Genomic DNA, 19,022 nt, shown 5'->3' with positions numbered 1-19,022 from the left:
ATTAGTTTAAATGAGTCTCATTGGTTAATATAGTATATAGAACGGCAGTTTGGTTTAGTCTTCAAGGTGTTTGGATTTAAATTTTTGTCGGTTGGAGACGGAGAGTTTAAAAAACTCTGCATTCCGCAATGTTAAGTCAATGGGAGTTTTTCCGAGTTTTGATCGTCATTTTTAGGAAAACCGTCAGTCCGATCAGCTAGAAAAGATATAGCATACCGAGTCAGAATAGTCTGAAGGTCTGAGCCGAGTTTGGAGTATGTAGAGTTAAAGCTCTAGGCTGCATTAAATTGATAATTTTAGTCTCAGAAGAAGAATAACTAGATGCGAAAGTTCGTCGAGACAAACTTTAAGTTGGCTTGAGAAAGTTTGGAGCAGAAAGTTTTTTGCTAGGCAGTTGCTAGGATGTTATGGTTGGTTGCTATGTTGTTGCTAGGGTATTTTGGGCGGTTGCTAGGGTGTTCTGGGTGGTTGCTAGGTGGTTGCTAGGGTGTCCTGGGTGGTTGCTAGGGTCTTTTGGGTGGTTGCTAGGGTATTTTGGGTGGTTGCTAGGGTATTCTAGGTGGTTGCTAGGCTGTTTTGGGTGGTTGCTAGGGTCTTTTGGGTGGTTGCTAGGCGGTTGCTAGGATATTTTGGGTGGTTGCTAGGGTCTTTTGGGTGGTTGCTAGGCGGTTGCTAGGATATTTTAGGTGGTTGCTAGGGTCTTTTGGGTGGTTGCTAGGCGGTTGCTAGGGTCTTTTGGGTAGTTGCTAGGGTCTTTTGGGTGGTTGCTAGGCGGTTGCTAGGGTGTTTTGGGTGGTTGCTAGGATCTTTTGGGTGGTTGCTAGGCAGTTGCTAGGGTATTTTGGGTGGTTGCTAGGGTGTTCTGGGTGGTTGCTAGGCAGTTGCTAGGGTGTTATGGGTGGTTGCTAGGCGGTTGCTAAGGTATTTTGGGTGGTTGCTAGGGTGTTCTGGGTGGTTGCTAGGCAGTTGCTAAGGTGTTATGGGTGGCTGCTATGGTGTTGCTAGGCGGTTGCTAAGGTATTCTGGGTGGTTGCTAGGCTGTTTTGGGTGGTTGCTAGGGTATTTTGGGTGGTTGCTAGGGTATTTTGGGTGGTTGCTAGGGTGTTCTGGGTGGTTGCTATGGTATTCAGGGCGGTTGATATGGTGTTACTAGGTGGTTGGTAGTTGTCACAGATGTTACTATGGAGTTTTTATAGAGTTCTTAGCATGATCTTGGCATGGTTTAACACTTAACTAATCGCTATTAGCATGTAGCTATTCACTGCTAGCATGTGTAGCATGTTGGAAGTGCTGTTTGCTAGCATGAGTCAAAAGAGCCAAACCTCATCTCTATACGATGTTCTGATACCGAGATATAGGTCTTGCAAAACGGTTGCTAGGGTACTCAAGTTTGGTTGCTATGGAGTTGCTTGGGAGCTGGAAGCATTAAACTTAAGTTTAAAGTGGTTTGAAGTTTAAAGTAGTTTAAAGTAGTTTGAAGTTTATGACAGATAGATAAATAAGTTATAGATACACACGCACACACACACACTCAAGAGTTTGAGTTTAGAGTTTATAAGTTTAAACACACAAACAAGTAGACACGCAGACACGCTCACTAACTAAGGTGTTATGGGTGGCTGCTATGGTGTTGCTAGGCGGTTGCTAAGGTATTTTGGGTGGTTGCTAGGGTCTTTTGGGTGGTTGCTAAGCGGTTGTTAGGGTGTTTTGGGTGGTTGCTAGGCGGTTGCTAGGGTATTTTGGGTGGTTGCTAGGGTGTTCTGGGTGGTTGCTAGGTGATTGCTAGGGTGTTCTGGGGGGTTGCTATGGTATTCAGGGCGGTTGATATGGTGTTACTAGGTGGTTGGTAGTTGTCACAGATGGTTACTATGGAGTTTTTATAGAGTTCTTAGCATGATCTTGGCATGATTTAACACTTAACTAATTGCTATTAGCATGTAGCTATTCACTGCTAGCATGTGTAGCATGTTGGAAGTGCTGTTTGCTAGCATGAGTCAAAAGAGCCAAAACTCATCTCTATACGATGTTCTGATACAGAGATATAGGTCTTGCAAAACAGTTGCTAGGGTACTCAAGTTTGGTTGCTATGGAGTTGCTTGGGAGCTGGGAGCTTTAAACTTAAGAAGTTTAAATTGGTTTAAAGTTTAAAGTAGTTTGAAGTTTATGACAGAGAGATAGATAAATAGATAAATAAGTTAGATAGATACACACACACACACACACACACACACACACTCTCACTCAGACTACCTCGCTCACACACTCACTCAGACACACACACACTCAGAGTTTATGAGTTTAGAGTTTATAAGTGTATAAATTGATGAGTTTATAAGTGTATGAGTTTTGAGTTTAGAGTTTATAAGTTTAAATGAGTTTAGAGTTCAGAGTTTATTAATTTATGAGTTTAAGAGTTCATAAGTCTATGAATTCATGAGTTTATTAGTTAATTAGTTATTAAATTTAAGTTAATTAGTTTATAAATGTATGAGATTAAAGTTTATTAGTTTAAATGAGTTTCATTGGCTAATATATATAGAACGGCAGTTTGGTTTAGTCTTCAAGGTGTTTAGATTTGAATTTTTGTCGGTTGGTGAGTTTGAATCTGGATTTGAATTTTTTAGAACTCCCCAATGTAAGTCAATGGGAGTTTTTCCGAGTTTTGATCGTCATTTGTAGGAAAACCGTAAGTCCGATCAGTCTGAAAAGATAAAGCAACTCGAGTCAGAACAGTTTGAAGGTCTGAGCCGAGTTTGGAGTATGTAGAGTTAAAGCTCTAGGAGGAGATTGAGTGGAATTTTTTGGTAAGAAGAATAATAATAACTAGAAAAAAAAAGTTTGTCGAGACAAACTTTAAGTTGGCTTGAGAAAGCCGGACCAGAGAGTTTGAAGAAGTTTGAAGTTTAAAGTAGTTTGAAGTTTAAATTAGTTTAAAGTTTAAATTAGTTTGAAGTTGAAAGTAGTTTGAAGTTTAAAGTAGTTTAAAGGTTAAAGTAGTTTAAAGGTTAAAGTAGTTTAAAGGTTAAAGTAGTTTAAAGTTTGAATTAGTTTTAAGTTTAAAGCAGTTGAAAGTAGTTTGAAGTTTAAAGTACTTCGACGTTTAAAGTAGTTTGAAGTTCAAAGTAGTTTAACATTTAAATTAGTTTGAAGTTTAAAGCAGTTTAAAGTTTCAAGTAGTTTAAAGTTAAAAAGTTGCTAGGCTGTTGCTAGGGTATTCTGGGTGGTTGCTATTGTGTTGCTAGGCGGTTGCTATGGTATTCTGGGTGGTTGCTAGGGTGTTGTTAGGCGGTTGCTAGGGTGTTCTGGGTGGTTGCTATGGTGTTACTAAGTGGTTGCTAGGCAGTTGCTAGGGTGTTCTGGGTGGTTGCTATGGTGTTGCTAGGCAGTTGCTAGGGTGTTCTGTGTGGTTGCTATGGTATTCTGGTTGGTTGCTAGGGTGTTCTGGGTGGTTGCTAGGGTGTTCTGGTTGGTTGCTATGGTGTTGCTAGGTGGTTGCTAAGGTATTTTGGGTGGTTTCTAGGCGGTTGCTAAGGTATTTTGGGTGGTTGCTAGGGTGTTGCTAGGCGGTTGCTAGGGTGTTCTGGTTGGTTGCTAGGCTGTTCTGGGTGGTTGCTAGGGTCTTTTGGGTGGTTGCTAGGGTGTTGCTAAGGTATTTTGGGTGGTTGTTAGGGCGTTCTGGGTGGTTGCTAGGCGGTTGCTAGGGTGTTCTGGGTGAAACTAGGATATTTTGGGTGGTTGCTAGGGTCTTTTGGGTGGTTGCTAGGCGGTTGCTAGGGTGTTTTGGGTGGTTGCTAGGATATTTTGGGTGGTTGCTAGGGTCTTTTGGGTGGTTGCTAGGGTATTTTGGGTGGTTGCTAGGGTGTTCTGGGTGGTTGCTAGGCGGTTGCTAGGGTGTTCTGGGTGGTTGCTAGGGTCTTTTGGGTAGTTGCTAGGCGGTTGCTAGGATATTTTGGGTAGTTGCTAGGGTCTTTTGGGTAGTTGCTAGGCGGTTGCTAGGATATTTTGGGTAGTTGCTAGGGTCTTTTGGGTGGTTGCTAGGCGGTTGCTAGGATATTTTCGGTGGTTGCTAGGGTCTTTTGGGTGGTTGCTAGGGTCTTTTGGGTGGTTGCTAGGCGGTTGCTAGGGTGTTTTGGGTGGTTGCTAGGATATTTTGGGTGGTTGCTAGGGTATTTTGGGTGGTTGCTAGGGTGTTCTGGGTGGTTGCTAGGCGGTTGCTAGGGTGTTCTGGGTGGTTGCTATGGTATTCAGGGCGGTTGATATGGTGTTACTAGGTGGTTGGTAGTTGTCACAGATGGTTACTATGGAGTTTTTATCGAGATCTTAGCATGATCTTGGCATGATTTAACACTTAACTAATTGCTATTAGCATGTAGCTATTCACTGCTAGCATGTGTAGCATGTTGGAAGTGCTGTTTGCTAGCATGAGTCAAAAGAGCCAAAACTCATCTCTATACGATGTTCTGATACAGAGATATAGGTCTTGCAAAACGGTTGCTAGGGTACTCAAGTTTGGTTGCTATGGAGTTGCTTGGGAGCTGGAAGCTTTAAACTTAAGAAGTTTAAAGTGGTTTGAAGTTTAAAGTAGTTTACGAGTTTTAGAGTATTGAGTTTATAAGTTTAAATGAGTTTAGAGTTTAAGTTTAAATGAGTTTAGAGTGTGTGTGAATTTTTTAGAACTCCCCAATGTAAGTCAATGGGAGTTTTTCCGAGTTTTGATCGGCATTTTTAGGAAAACCTTAAGTCCGATCAGTCTGAAAAGATAGAGCAACTCGAGTCAGAATAGTCTGAAGGTCTGAGCCGAGTTTGGAGTATGTAGAGTTAAAGCTCTAGGAGGAGATAGGGGATACATTTTTAGTAAGAAGAATAATAATAATAAGTTTAAATAGGATTTCAGTAAGTTGGCTTTCTCAAGCCAACTTAATAACTAGATGCGAAAGTTCGTCGAGACAAACTTTAAGTTGGCTTGAGAAAGTTTGGGCCGCAAAGGTTGCTAGGGTGTTCTGGGTGGTTCCTAATGTATTTTTTAGGGTATTTTGGGCGGTTGCTAGGGTGTTCTGGGTGGTTGCTAGGGTGTCCTGGGTGGTTGCTAAGGTCTTTTGGGTGGTTGCTAGGGTATTTTGGGTGGTTGCTAGGCGGTTGCTAGGGTTTTCTGGGTGGTTGCTAGGGTCTTTTGGGTGGTTGCTAGGCAGTTGCTAGGGTGTTTTGGGTGGTTGCTAAGATGTTTTGGGTCGTTGCTAGGGTCTTTTGGGTGGTTGCTAGGCAGTTGCTAGGGTGTTTTGGGTGGTTGCTAGGGTCTTTTGAGTGGTTGCTAGGCAGTTGCTAGGGTGTTTTGGGTGGTTGCCTGGGTCTTTTGGGTGGTTGCTAGGCGGTTGCTAGGGTGTTTTGGGTGGTTGCTAGGATATTTTGGGTGGTTGCTAGGGTCTTTTGGGTGGTTGCTAGGCGGTTGCTAGGGTGTTTTGGGTGGTTGCTAGGATATTTTGGGTGGTTGCTAGGGTCTTTTGGGTGGTTGCTAGGTGGTTGCTAGGGTGTTCTGGGTGGTTGCTAGGGTGTTTTGGGTGGTTGCTAGGGTATTTTGGGTGGTTGCTAGGGTCTTTTGGGTGGTTGCTAGGGTATTTTGGGTGGTTGCTAGGGTGTTCTGGGTGGTTGCTAAGCGGTTGCTAGGGTGTTCTGGGTGGTTGCTAGGGTCTTTTGGGTGGTTGCTAGGCGGTTGTTAGGGTCTTTTGGGTGGTTGCTAGGCGGTTGCTAGGGTATTTTGGGTGGTTGCTAGGGTGTTCTGGGTGGTTGCTAGGCGGTTGCTAGGGTGTTCTGGGGGGTTGCTATGGTATTGAGGGCGGTTGATATGGTGTTACTAGGTGGTTGGTAGTTGTCACAGATGGTTACTATGGAGTTTTTATAGAGTTCTTAGCATGATCTTGGCATGATTCAACACTTAACTAATTGCTATTAGCATGTAGCTATTCACTGCTAGCATGTGTAGCATGTTGGAAGTGCTGTTTGCTAGCATGAGTCAAAAGAGCCAAAACTCATCTCTATACGATGTTCTGATACAGAGATATAGGTCTTGCAAAACGGTTGCTAGGGTACTCAAGTTTGGTTGCTATGGAGTTGCTTGGGAGCTGGAAGCATTAAACTTAAGAAGTTTAAAGTGGTTTGAAGTTTAAAGTAGTTTAAAGTAGTTTGAAGTTTATGATAGATATATAAATAAGTTAGATAGATACACACACACAAGTTAGATAGATACACACACACAAACACACACACACACACACACACACACACTCACTCAGACTACCTCGCTCACACACTCACTCAGACACACACACACTCAGAGTTTATGAGTTTATAAGTGTACGAGTTTTTGAGTTTAGAGTTTATAAGTTTAAATGAGTTTAGAGTTTATTAATTTATGAGTTTAAGAGTTCATAAGTCTATGAATTCATGAGTTTATTAGTTAATTAGTTATTAAATTTAAGTTAATTAGTTTATAAGTGTATGAGATTAGAGTTTATTAGTTTAAATGAGTTTCATTGGCTAATATATATAGAACGGCAGTTTGGTTTAGTCTTCAAGGTGTTTAGATTTGAATTTTTGTCGGTTGGTGAGTTTAAATCTGGATTTGAATTTTTTAGAACTCCCCAATGTAAGTCAATGGGAGTTTTTCCGAGTTTTGATCGTCATTTGTAGGAAAACCGTAAGTCCGATCAGTCTGAAAAGATAAAGCAACTCGAGTCAGAACAGTTTGAGTGTCTGAGCCGAGTTTGGAGTATGTAGAGTTAAAGCTCTAGGACGAGTTTGAGTGGAATTTTTTGGTAAGAAGAATAATAATAATAACTAGATGCGAAAGTTCGTTGAGACAAACTTTAAGTTGGCTTGAGAAAGTTTGGAGCAGAAAGTTTTTTGCTAGGCGGTTGCTAAGATGTTATGGGTGGTTGCTTTGGTGTTGCTAGGGTATTTTTGGCGGTTGCTAGGGTGTTCTGGGTGGTTGCTAGGTGGTTGCTAGGGTGTCCTGGGTGGTTGCTAGGGTCTTTTGGGTGGTTGCTAGGCGGTTGCTAGGATATTTTCGGTGGTTGCTAGGGTCTTTTGGGTGGTTGCTAGGCGGTTGCTAGGGTATTTTGGGTGGTTGCTAGGATATTTTTGGTGGTTGCTAGGGTCTTTTGGGTGGTTGCTAGGCGGTTGCTAGGGTGTCTTGGGTGGTTGCTAGGATATTTTGGGTGGTTGCTAGGGTCTTTTGGGTGGTTGCTAGGGTATTTTGGGTGGTTGCTAGGGTGTTCTGGGTGGTTGCTAGGCGGTTGCTAGGGTGTTCTGGGTGGTTGCTAGGGTCTTTTGGATGGTTGCTAGGCGGTTGCTAGGGTGTTTTGGGTGGTTGCTAGGATATTTTGGGTGGTTGCTAGGGTCTTTTGGGTGGTTGCTAGGGTGTTTTGGGTGGTTGCTAGGTGTTTTGGGTGGTTGCTAGGGTCTTTTGGGTGGTTGCTAGGGTCTTTTGGGTGGTTGCTAGGGTGTTCTGGGTGGTTGCTAGGGTGTTCTGGGTGGTTGCTAGGCGGTTGCTAGGGTCTTTTGGGTGGTTGCTAGGCGGTTGCTAGGGTGTTTTGGGTGGTTGCTAGGATATTTTGGGTGGTTGCTAGGTGGTTGCTAGGGTCTTTTGGGTGGTTGCTAGGCGGTTGCTAGGGTGTTTTGGGTGGTTGCTAGGATATTTTGGGTGGTTGCTAGGGTCTTTTGGGTGGTTGCTAGGGTGTTCTGGGTGGTTGCTAGGCGGTTGCTAGGGTGTTCTGGGTGGTTGCTATGGTATTCAGGGCAGTTGATATGGTGTTACTAGGTGGTTGGTAGTTGTCACAGATGGTTACTATAGAGTTTTTATAGAGTTCTTAGCATGATCTTGGCATGATTTAACACTTAACTAATTGCTATTAGCATGTAGCTATTCACTGCTAGCATGTGTAGCATGTTGGAAGTGCTGTTTGCTAGCATGAGTCAAAAGAGCCAAAACTCATCTCTATACGATGTTCTGATACAGAGATATAGGTCTTGCAAAACAGTTGCTAGGGTACTCAAGTTTGGTTGCTATGGAGTTGCTTGGGAGCTGGAAGCATTAAACTTAAGAAGTTTAAAGTGGTTTGAAGTTTAAAGTAGTTTAAAGTAGTTTGAAGTTTATGATAGATATATAAATAAGTTAGATAGATACACACAAACACACACACACACACACTCACACTCACACAGACTACCTCACTCACACACTCACTCAGACACACACACACACACACACACACTCAGAGTTTATGAGTTTAGAGTTTATAAGTGTACAAGTTTTTGAGTTTAGAGTTTATAAGTTTAAATGAGTTTAGAGTTCAGAGTTGATTAATTTATGAGTTTAAGAGTTCATAAGTCTATGAATTCATGAGTGTATTAGTTAATTAGTTATTAAATTTAAGTTAATTAGTTTATAAGTGTATGAGATTAGAGTTTATTAGTTTAAATGAGTTTCATTGGCTAATATATATAGAACGGCAGTTTGGTTTAGTCTTCAAGGCGTTTAGATTTGAATTTTTGTCAGTTTGAATTTTTTGAAGTCAATGGGAGTTTTTGAATGAGTTTTTTCGAGTTTTGATCGTCATTTTTAGGAAAACCGTAAGTCCGATCAGTCTGAAAAGATAGAGCATACCGAGTCAGATCAGTTTGAGTGTCTGAGCCGAGTTTGGAGTATATAGAGTTAAAGCTCTAAGAGGAGTTTGAGTTGTAAATTTTTAGGGTCAGAATAATAATAATAACTAGATGCGAAAGTTCGTCGAGACAAACTTTAAGTTGGCTTGAGAAAGTTTGGACCAGAACGTTTTTTGCTAGGCGGTTGCTAGGATGTTATGGGTGGTCGCTATGGTGTTGCTAGGCGGTTGCTAGGGTATTTTGGGTGGTTGCTAGGCGGTTGCTAGGGTATTCTGGGTGGTTGCTAGGGTGTTTTGGGTGGTTGCTAGGCGGTTGCTAGGGTCTTTTGGGTGGTGGCTAGGCGGTTGCTAGGGTTTTTAGGTGGTTGCTAGGGTATTCTGGGTGGTTGCTAGGGTGTTTTGGGTGGTTGCTAGGGTGTTTTGGGTGGTTGCTAGGCGGTTGCTAGGGTATTTTGGGTGGTTGCTAGGGTATTCTGGGTGGTTGCTAGGGTGTTTTGGGTGGTTGCTAGGCGGTTGCCAGGATATTTTAGGTGGTTGCTAGGGTCTTTTGGGTGGTTGCTAGGCGGTTGCTAGGGTCTTTTGGGTGGTTGCTAGGATATTTTAGGTGGTTGCTAGGGTCTTTTGGGTGGTTGCTAGGCGGTTGCTAGGGTCTTTTGGGTGGTTGCTAGGCGGTTGCTAGGGTGTTTTGGGTGGTTGCTAGGGTCTTTTGGGTGGTTGATAGGCGTTTGCTAGGGTGTTTTGGGTGGTTGCTAGGATATTTTGGGTGGTTGCTAGGGTCTTTTGGGTGGTTGCTAGGCGATTGCTAGGGTGTTTTGGGTGGTTGCTAGGATATTTTGGGTGGTTGCTAGGCGGTTACTAGGGTGTTTTGGGTGGTTGCTAGGGTATTTTGGGTGGTTGCTAGGGTCTTTTGGGTGGTTGCTAGGCGGTTGCTAGGGTGTTTTGGGTGGTTGCTAGGGTCTTTTGTGTGGTTGCTAGGCGGTTGCTAGGTCTTTTGGGTGGTTGCTAGGATATTTTGGGTGGTTGCTAGGGTATTTTGGGTGGTTGCTAGGGTGTTCTGGGTGGTTGCTAGGCGGTTGGTAGAGTGTTCTGGGTGGTTGCTAGGGTCTTTTGGGTAGTTGCTAGGCGGTTGCTAGGATATTTTGGGTAGTTGCTAGGGTCTTTTGGGTGGTTGCTAGGATATTTTCGGTGGTTGCTAGGGTCTTTTGGGTCGTTGCTAGGTGGTTGCTAGGGTATTTTGGGTGGTTGCTAGGATATTTTTGGTGGTTGCTAGGGTCTTTTGGGTGGTTGCTAGGCGGTTGCTAGGATATTTTGGGTGGTTGCTAGGGTCTTTTGGGTGGTTGCTAGGTGGTTGCTAGGGTGTTATGGGTGGTTGCTAGGTGTTGCTAGGCGGTTGCTAAGGTATTCAGGGTGGTTGATATGGTGTTACTAGGTGGCTGGTAGTTGTCACAGATGGTTACTATGGAGTTTTTATAGAGTTCTTAGCATGATCTTGGCATGATTTAACACTTAACTAATCACTATTAGCATGTAGCTATTCACTGCTAGCATGTGTAGTATGTTGGAAGTGATGTTTGCTAGCATGAGTCAAAAGAGCCAATCCTCATCTCTATACGATGTTCTGATACAGAGATATAGGTCTTACAAAACGGTTGCTAGGGTACTCGAGTTTGGTTGCTATGGAGTTGCTTGGGAGCTGGAAGATTTAAACTTAACAAGTTTATAGTGGTTTGAAGTTTACAGTAGTTTACAGTAGTTTGAAGTTTGACAGATAGATAAATAAGTTAGATAGACACACACACAAACACACAAACACACACACACACACACCCACTAACTCGCTCACACACTCACTCATAAACTCAGTGTGTGTGTCTGAGTTTAGAGTTTATAAGTGTATAAATTGATGAGTTTATAAGTGTATGAGTTCTTGAGTTTTGAGTTTATAAGTTTAAATCAGTTTAGAGTTTATAAGTTTAAATGAGATTAAGAGTTCAGTTTATTAATTTATGAGTTTAAGAGTTCATAAGTTTATGAATTCATGAGTTTATAAGTTAATTAGTTTATAAGTGTTTATAGTTTAGAGTTTATTAGTTTAAATGAGTCTCAATGGCTCATATAGTATATAGAACGGCAGTTTGGTTTAGTCTTCAAGGTGTTTAGATTTAAATTTTTGTCGGTTTGAATTTTTTAGAACTCCCCAATGTAAGTCAATGGGAGTTTTTGAATGAGTTTTTTCGAGTTTTGATCGTCATTTGTAGGAAAACCGTAAGTCCGATCAGTCTGAAAAGATAGAGCATACCGAGTCAGATCAGTTTGAGTGTCTGTGCCGAGTTTGGAGTATATAGAGTTAAAGCTCTAAGAGGAGTTTGAGTTGTAAATTTTTAGGGTCAGAATAATAATAATAATAATAATAAGTTTAAATAGGATTTCAATATGTTGGCTCTCTCAAGCCAACTTAACTAGATGCGAAAGTTCGTCGAGACAAACTTTAAGTTGGCTTGAGAAAGTTTGGACCGGAAAGTTTTTTGCTAGGCGGTTGTTAGGATGTTATGGGTGGTCACTATGGTGTTGCTAGGCGGTTGCTAAGGTATTCTTGGTGGTTGCTAGGTGGTTGCTAGGGTGTTTTGGGTGGTTGCTAGGGTCTTTTGTGTGGTTGCTAGGCGGTTGCTAGGTGGTTGCTAGGGTGTTCTGGGTGGTTGCTAGGATATTTTTGGTGGTTGCTAGGGTCTTTTGGGTGGTTGCTAGGCGGTTGCTAGGGTCTTTTGGGTGGTTGCTAGGCGGTTGCTAGGGTGTTCTGGGTGGTTGCTAGGCAGTTGCAAGGGTGTTATGGGTGGTTGCTATGGTGTTGCTAGGCGTTGCTAAGGTATTCTGGGTGGTTGCTAGGTGGTGGCTAGGGTGTTCTGGGTGGTTGCTAGGCTGTTTTGGGTGGTTGCTAGGGTCTTTTGGGTGGTTGCTAGGCGGTTGCTAGGGTGTTTTGGGTGGTTGCTTGGATATTTTGGGTGGTTGCTAGGTGGTTGCTAGGGTCTTTTGGGTGGTTGCTAGGCGGTTGCTAGGGTATTTTGGGTGGTTGCTAGGGTGTTCTGGGTGGTTGCTAGGCGGTTGCTAGGGTCTTTTGGGTGGTTGCTAGGGTGTTCTGGGTTGTTGCTAGGCTGTTTTGGGTGGTTGCTAGGATATTCTGTGTGGTTGCTAGGCGGTTGCTAGGATATTTCTGGTGGTTGCTAGGGTCTTTTGGGTGGTTGCTAGGCGGTTGCTAGGATATTTTGGGTGGTTGCTAGGGTCTTTTGGGTGGTTGCTAGGCGGTTGCTAGGGTGTTTTGGGTGGTTGCTAGGGTCTTTTGGGTGGTTGCTAGGTGGTTGCTAGGGTGTTTTGGGTGGTTGCTAGGGTATTTTGGGTGGTTGCTACGGTGTTCTGGGTGGTTGCTAGGGTCTTTTGGGTGGTTGCTAGGCGGTTGCTAGGGTGTTCTGGGGGGTTGCTATGGTATTCAGGGCGGTTGATATGGTGTTACTAGGTGGTTGGTAGTTGTCACAGATGGTTACTATGGAGTTTTTATAGAGTTCTTAGCATGATCTTGGCATGATTTAACACTTAACTAATCGCTATTAGCATGTAGCTATTCACTGCTAGCATATGTAGCATGTTGGAAGTGCTGTTTGCTAGCACGAGTCAAAAGAGCCAAACCTCATCTCTATACGATGTTCTGATACAGAGATATAGGTCTTACAAAACGGTTGCTAGGGTACTCGAGTTTGGTTGCTATGGAGTTGCTTGGGAGCTGGAAGCTTTAAACTTAAGAAGTTTATAGTGGTTTTAAGTTTACAGTAGTTTACAGTAGTTTGAAGTTTGAGAGATAGATAAATAAGTTAGACACACACACACACACACACACACACACACAAACAAACACACAAACACACAGACACACACACACACACACACACACACACACACACACACACAAACTCGCTCACACACTTACTCATAAACTCAGTGTGTGTGTCTGAGTTTAGAGTTTATAAGTGTATAAATTGATGAGTTTATAAGTTTATGAGTTCTTGAGTTTTGAGTTTATAAGTTTAAATCAGTTTAGAGTTTATAAGTTTAAATGAGATTAAGAGTTCAGAGTTTATTAATTCATGAGTTTAAGAGTTCATAAGTTTATGAATTCATGAGTTTATAAGTTAATTAGTTTATAAGTGTGTATAGTTTAGAGTCCATTAGTTTAAATTAGTCTTAATGGCTCATATAGTATATAGAACGGCAGTTTGGTTTAGTCTTCAAGGTGTTTAGATTTAAATTTTTGTCGGTTTGAATTTTTTAGAACTCCCCAATGTAAGTCAATGGGAGTTTTTGAATGAGTTTTTTCGAGTTTTGATCGTCATTTTTAGGAAAACCGTAAGTCCGATCAGTCTGAAAAGATAGAGCATACCGAGTCAGATCAGTTTGAGTGTCTGAGCCGAGTTTGGAGTATATAGAGTTAAAGCTCAAAGAGGAGTTTGAGTTGTAAATTTTTAGGGTCAGAATAATAATAATAAGTTTAAATAGGATTTCAATATGTTGGCTCTCTCAAGCCAACTTAACTAGATGCGAAAGTTCGTCGAGACAAACTTTAAGTTGGCTTGAGAAAGTTTGGAGCAGAACGTTTTTTGCTAGGCGGTTGCTAGGATGTTATGGGTGGTTGCTAGGGTATTTTGGGCGGTTGCTAGGGTGTTCTGGGTGGTTGCTAGGTGGTTGCTAGGGTGTCCTGGGTGGTTGCTAAGGTCTTTTGGGTGGTTGCTAGGGTATTTTGGGTGGTTGCTAGGGTGTTCTAGGTGGTTGCTAGGGTATTCTGGGTGGTTGCTAGGCGGTTGCTAGGGGTTTCTGGGTGGTTGCTAGGCTGTTTTGGGTGGTTGCTAGGGTATTCTGGGTGGTTGCTAGGCGGTTGCTAGGATATTTCTGATGGTTGCTAGGGTCTTTTGGGTGGTTGCTAGGCGGTTGCTAGGATATTTTGGGTGGTTGCTAGGGTCTTTTGGGTGGTTGCTAGGCGGTTGCTAGGATATTTTGGGTGGTTGCTAGGGTCTTTTGGGTGGTTGCTAGGCGGTTGCTAGGATATTTTAGGTGGTTGCTAGGGTCTTTTGGGTGGTTGCTAGGCGGTTGCTAGGGTCTTTTGGGTGGTTGCTAGGGTGTTTTGGGTGGTTGCTTGGCGGTTGCTAGGGTGTTTTGGGTGGTTGCTAGGATGTTTTGGGTGGTTGCTAGGGTGTTTTGGGTGGTTGCTAGGATATTTTAGGTGGTTGCTAGGATATTTTGGGTGGTTGCTAGGGTCTTTTGGGTGGTTGCTAGGGTCTTTTGGGTGGTTGCTAGGCGGTTGCTAGGGTGTTTTGGGTGGTTGCTAGGATGTTTTGGGTGGTTGCTAGGGTCTTTTGGGTGGTTGCTAGGCGGTTGCTAGTGTGTTTTGGGTGGTTGCTAGGATATTTTGGGTGGTTGCTAGGCGGTTGCTAGGGTGTTTTGGGTGGTTGCTAGGGTCTTTTGGGTGGTTGCTAGGGTATTTTGGGTGGTTGCTAGGGTGTTCTGGGTGGTTGCTAGGGTCTTTTGGGTGGTTGCTAGGGTGTTTTGGGTGGTTGCTAGGATATTTTGGGTGGTTGCTAGGGTGTTCTGGGTGGTTGCTAGGCGGTTGCTAGGGTGTTCTGGGTGGTTGCTAGGATATTTTTGGTGGTTGCTAGGGTCTTTTGGGTGGTTGCTAGGCGGTTGCTAGGGTGTTTTGGGTGGTTGCTAGGATATTTTGGGTGGTTGCTAGGGTGTTATGGGTGGTTGCTAGGTGTTGCTAGGCGGTTGCTAAGGTATTCAGGGTGGTTGATATGGTGTTACTAGGTGGCTGGTAGTTGTCACAGATGGTTACTATGGAGTTTTTATAGAGTTCTTAGCATGATCTTGGCATGATTTAACACTTAACTAATCACTATTAGCATGTAGCTATTCACTGCTAGCATGTGTAACATGTTGGAAGTGCTGTTTGCTAGCATGAGTCAAAAGAGCCAAACCTCATCTCTATACAATGTTCTGATACAGAGATATAGGTCTTACAAAACGGTTGCTAGGGTACTCGAGTTTGGTTGCTATGGAGTTGCTTGGGAGCTGGAAGATTTAAACTTAACAAGTTTATAGTGGTTTGAAGTTTACAGTAGTTTACAGTAGTTTGAAGTTTGACAGATAGATAAATAAGTTAGATAGACACACACACACACACAAACACACAAACACACACATACACACACCCACTAACTCGCTCACACACTCACTCATAAACTCAGTGTGTGTGTCTGAGTTTAGAGTTTATAAGTGTATAAATTGACGAGTTTATAAGTGTATGAGTTCTTGAGTTTTGAGTTTATAAGTTTAAATCAGTTTAGAGTTTATAAGTTTAAATGAGATTAAGAGTTCAGAGTTTATTAATTTATGAGTTTAAGAGTTCATAAGTTTATGAATTCATGAGTTTATAAGTTAATTAGTTTATAAGTGTTTATAGTTTAGAGTTTATTAGTTTAAATGAGTCTCAATGGCTCATATAGTATATAGAACGGCAGTTTGGTTTAGTCTTCAAGGTGTTTAGATTTAAATTTTTGTCGGTTTGAATTTTTTAGAACTCCCCAATGTAAGTCAATGGGAGTTTTTGAATGAGTTTTTTCGAGTTTTGATCGTCATTTGTAGGAAAACCGTAAGTCCGATCAGTCTGAAAAGATAGAGCATACCGAGTCAGATCAGTTTGAGTGTCTGTGCCGAGTTTGGAGTATATAGAGTTAAAGCTCTAAGAGGAGTTTGAGTTGTAAATTTTTAGGGTCAGAATAATAATAATAATAATAATAATAAGTTTAAATAGGATTTCAATATGTTGGCTCTCTCAAGCCAACTTAATAATAATAATAAGTTTAAATAGGATTTCAATATGTTGGCTCTCTCAAGCCAACTTAATAAGTTTAAATAGGATTTCAATATGTTGGCTCTCTCAAGCCAACTTAACCCCCTGAGGTCGGCGGTATCGCCGGCGATACCAGCTCGCTTTTTTTTTATCAGTGTAAAAGAAACTCATAAATATTCTGTTGACTTTGATTTTCCATTGGAGTTTCATACATCAATCGATTCTGTTAAATGTGTATTATTTTTGTGTATACTCACAATAAAAACAAAGTGTGGTGCTTTTTGCCAAATAAAGAAAAATAAACACGAAGCTAGGTTCTGCCTTCTCTCTGTCCGTGTAGTCCATTCTGAAACGCGTCCGAAAATGAATCATAACTCAGCGAATACTTCTCACACAGGCATGTGAGTTATGTCTTTATGAAGCTTGAAATCTCTTCTTTTAAATGAAGTAATTTATATAAAACACAAATGTTTTCAACTCATGTAATCCGTTTGAAAGCAAGGAGAGGTACCGTTTTTCCTTCTGCCTCATTATCTTTATAATCAGCTGCGGGCGCCCCGCCCCCAGCGCGATTCACATGTAAATAGTTTAGGTGATCTAGTATGCATCGCATACGCCCCCCGATCAATGCCATAAAAACACAGTTTCTATCAGACTTACTGATAGTTCATCGCGTTTTGAGTATGGCACGCTTCTCCGGTAATAAAGACGCCCTTCAGATGATTCTGGACAGCGAGGAAGGAAGAATGCACGATACCGGGTTGTTTCCTCAGAGGAACATTGTAACAGACGACGAACGGCAGCATATTGAAGAGCGAATTCCGCCGAGGACACAATTTCGGAGTAAGTTTTACTTTAAAGTCTTTTGTCTTTTATTTTTCGTGTTCGCATTTATGAGGAAAAAAACAATATTACGTGACAGTTCTCCATTATGGACGCGAGCGCTCTAAGCACTAAAAGACTTTCAAACATTCACAGAGACCTCAAAACAGAAAGTACAAATCCTTTCTTTAAAACGAATTTCGTTTTGTATCAATTATATCTTAATTTTAATAATTTTTTCATTAACAAATTTACTGGATTTAAAGTAAATATAGGCTAGCAATCACAACATAAGGTCTGAACTGGAGATCATCATGAACCATCATGTCTAAAAAATTTTAAATATATTTACAGAAAGCTGGTTCTAAACAAAACCATCCAAAACAAAAAAAAAACTATGTAGCCTAATAAATGTGCATTTCTCCGGTGCGTTCACTAGCCTACTGCGAAGATCGCGAGTCAGCCTATCATCAACTTCATCTTTGCCAGAAGTTAAATTTAAATCGCGTGTGTGAATGAATTATGTTGTTTTAGCAAACTGTATTGCTATACTGAGATGAGTAAAAATCAACTGAAATATGTTTAAGTAAAATGTAGGCTATTTGTATAAGCAACGTATTAAACGGCAAATTAACAATATGCACTAATATTTCATGAAAACAACGTTACAGTCAGGCGAAATATGAAAGACAACATTTTGTTTAGATTTGGGTACAGTTTTTACTGTAGAATATACTGCCACATCAAATAAGCTTTTGTTTAGCAATTTCTATATATAAAATAGCCTACTATTTTTGTCAAAAATAAAGTCATCAACTAAGATGTTAGCTGTTCCAATGTTGGCTATATTCAAAGTAATGAATACATAGATAAAATGTAGGCCTATAATCTTTTTTTTTTACAAAGAAAGAGTACACTTGAAATATTGTTGAAATTGTAATTATTGTTGTTGTAACCTTTTTAACTTTGAAATATGTATGATAAAATGTATACTTTAGTTTTTACAAAGAAAGATTACACTTGAATTGTTGTTGTAATTGTAACCTTTTTAATAAAAAAATATATTTACAAGGTAGATGTAAACAAATGATTAAAAGGTAAATATAAGCCTTTTCTTTAAATAATTTTTATTGTGTTTTATTAGTGACAAATTTGGGGAGAGGATAAATATTCCAAAACTGAAAATACAGTATGAGAATTAACTGCACAATTACTAGACATGTTTTCCTTGGATATTATAGGCCAAATTGCAAGCACAATATGTGGAAAAATAAAAAAGAATTGAGATGCTTCCAACTGTTGCTCTTGCATTCTTGTGGCTCAGTGACTCACCTGAATGAATGGCTAATTAAGTATGCAGGCCCCATTGTCTCCTGAGGTGTGAACCACTACATATGCATTATCTGTGACGCCCACTCCGCATATTGGCTTTCCAAACAGAAAGTGCTTTGCAAAATTCAAATCAATGTATTGTGTTATGTGAATGATTAGGCAGGGTGATTTTCACATCATTTTGAAGAAAAAACACTAGGCAATGACATCTATTAGACAAAAGTCTTATTGGCACATATTTAGTATGTGTTTTATGGCCTTATTTCAGAAACTTTAGTTTTTAGTTTTTTCAATAACCACGCATAAACATTATTCTCTCAAAAATGCAGACATGTACATTCTTGTTGCTCACATATTATGGTAGCCCTGTTTGTGCTAAATAGTGTGTAATTTTTTTTTGCCATTAATATGTTTATAAGCAACTGAAAAAAGCACAAATGTCAGGGCATGTCAGAACATCTCAAGGACCCCAAAAACACCTCAGACCCCAGAGGGTTAATAATAAGTTTAAATAGGATTTCAATATGTTGGCTCTCTCAAGCCAACTTAATAATAATAAGTTTAAATAGGATTTCAATATGTTGGCTTTCTCAAGCCAACTTAATAATAATAATAAGTTTAAATAGGATTTCAATATGTTGGCTTTCTCAAGCCAACTTAATAATAAGTTTAAATAGGATTTCAATATGTTGGCTCTCTCAAGCCAACTTAATAAGTTTAAATAGGATTTCAATATGTTGGCTCTCTCAAGCCAACTTAAATAGGATTTCAGTTAGTTGGCTCTCTCAAGCCAACTTAAAGGTTAACAGAGCACAAACTATTAGCCTAAATTAAGTTGCTATTCATTTTTTGATATAATAATCAACACTCAAATAACAAATTGCATGCAAACATAGCTGCACATAAGGCAGTTTTTGCATTATGCGATTTTACTCCAATTCGTTGTTGAAATAATCATTTACACACTGGCTGTCATTTTCATGACAGATTTTAAACATAAATTAAATAATCAAGACATCAACAGGTCAAGTAAAATATAATGAACATATAGGCTAATATAGTACATAGATTTAGCAAAATAGTTATTTCTCTAGCTGACTAACCAGCTGTGGACACTGAATAACTTGCCTGAGGTAAATGTAATGCTACATGGGATATTGTTTACAAGCGGTTTAATAATGTCTTTCCGCTGTTGAAACATTGAGCGATTACATGAGATATTATACATTTCAGTAAGTTGTACTTTATCTTTCAACATACCTTCTGCTGCTTAAACTGAGGCACCTATAAAGTGATCTGTCACGCCACATTAAAGAGCGTTA

General features: G+C 40.8%; 1 protein-coding gene across 1 annotated transcript in view; it reads right to left on the bottom strand.

Moving 5' to 3' along the window:
* The window catches only part of rpl15 (ribosomal protein L15), a 29,600-nt gene that overhangs the window by 9,130 nt on the left and 1,448 nt on the right, over positions 1–19,022 (bottom strand). The window lies entirely within an intron of this gene.

Source organism: Rutilus rutilus (genome assembly GCF_951802725.1).
Source record: "Rutilus rutilus genome assembly, chromosome: 11".
NCBI lineage: Eukaryota > Metazoa > Chordata > Actinopteri > Cypriniformes > Leuciscidae > Rutilus > Rutilus rutilus.
Note: the sequence above shows the minus strand (reverse complement) of the source record. Positions and strands in the feature narration are given on the sequence as shown.